This window comes from Dipodomys ordii, unplaced genomic scaffold (genome assembly GCF_000151885.1).
Source record: "Dipodomys ordii isolate 6190 unplaced genomic scaffold, Dord_2.0 Scaffold298, whole genome shotgun sequence".
Classification (NCBI taxonomy): Eukaryota; Metazoa; Chordata; class Mammalia; order Rodentia; family Heteromyidae; genus Dipodomys; species Dipodomys ordii.
Window position 1 is genome coordinate 369,583 of NW_012267514.1, and position 2,093 is coordinate 371,675.

Consider the following 2,093-nt stretch of genomic DNA (forward strand, 5'->3'; position numbering starts at 1 on the left):
TTCCTCAAAGTTCCCAAAAAGTTCTAAATATTTGCACAGTTCAATTTTCTAAACCCATGGTAATTGTGAATATTTTGTCACTAAAGGTCAATCTAGTGTCCCATCCTCAGCAAGACTCACAGAGGTGTTAATATCTGTTTAGGAGATGGACCTGGAAAGACAGGAGAAGTGTTCCCAATCTCTGTGACAGATATGCGTAGAAACCCATAATGAACTGGGTTTAGCTGGGGGTGAATCTAGTATCAAGTTAGAAAAGAACGTCCAATTCTTCATATAAAGTGAAAGTTTTAAAAGTAGGTTAATGTCTTAGATATAAATAGTTTTACTTTTATAATATTGTTTATATATATATCATAAATAGTGTGAAAAAATACTAATGGATTGTTTTCAATTACAGTTACATATTGTGATAAAATAGGCAAAAATTCTATATGAATACAATTGTTCATGTTATATATAAATATGGACTCCAGCACTCTGCAGATTATATTTATCTCATATAAACAATGTATTTATATATTATAACATATATTCGATTATACATATATTATATGTATATAAAATATATTACATGTATGTACACATATATGTATATAGACAAATATATGTGGAATATATATACATATCTATATTTGTCATATATATATAAAAATATATATATATATATATATATATATGTGTGTGTCAGTTGTGAAGCCTTAATCAAATCTGTGTTTCAGTGCTGGCACAGAGTTTTATCTCTAAAAGCAAGGACTCTAACACTTTGATCCAAAATGCCATGTCCAGTTTTCTGATGGTTAATTAGGGATATTAATCTCATCGATTTTCCTGCCTAAGCTGGCTTTGAAACTTAGTCTTCAAATCTGAACCTACTGAATTGTTAGATTACATGTGTGAGCCACTGGCACCCAGCTCTATGCAGGCAATTTTCAATAGTACATTTCCCTCTTTGGACATTTACATCTTCCTATAAAGAAATACTCACTCATAATTTTGGTTAATGTGTGAAGTTGATCGCCCAAATGCTCCAGGGCTTTGGGGAAGTACTGCAAAACTAAGTTGTCTCATGGGACTGTGATATATCTAATTGCACAAAACTGCTGCTTGGACAATTTTCAGTGATATTCCCTGGTTTCTGATCCCCACAGGTCATGGTGATATATATTCATGACAAAGTTTGCTACCAGTATTTCCTTTCTTTGTTTGTAATCTTTTGACTAGTTTCTCTGAATTGACTTACTTGGTTAGAAAAATATACCATATGAAATAGTCACCCAAGTCTACTGTGGACTCCATTGGTTAACAAATTTTTCTTGTACCTATAGAATAAGCAGGGGTAGTTTTAGAGTTTATTAATCTTAGCAAAGAGTTCTTCAATAGATGCCTCACTCAGCTACCTCAGTATTTTGGTGAGTTGACTCTGTGTTTCTGTTATTTTTATTTTGATAGGAAAAATATATTGTGACTTAGTGATCTTTACCAGGAAACAGATGTTTATTTCCCAACAGCCTTCAATACAGTCAGTTTTACCAAGGAACTTAGGGCGCTAAGTCTTGATTCCATTATGGTTTTCTCATTTTATATTCACCAGGAAACATCAACAAAGTGATAATTACATCTGATAGGAAAAATATCATCTTTAATTTTCTTTTAATCTCTCAGTAGGTGAGAGAAACAAGCACATTGTCAAATTGGTAGTTGTGGATAAAAACATCAAGGTGTGCTTCTCCACAGCAATGCAATGAGGAATGTTTACCATAGAGTTGGGTGATTAAAGCATTATAACCATGAGTTTAGTAAGTGAAAGCAAATTTGTCCATATGAATGTGGGCCATATATAGAGAAATCCATCCTCACTAGACATACTGTGTTAGTGTATGGACACTGAATATCTAGATTTAGAAAGTTGCCAAAATTCAGACAGAAAAGATTTCATATTTTCTTTAATTTAACTTAAGAAAATCCTTAAAGTTACAAATATCATGTTAAAAAAGTAATGGAACATCATTTGCATAATGAAACCTGGAATACCATCTTAATACATATTACAGCTCTTCCAATGCTATTATTAGAAGCATAAGTCATCTATTTCA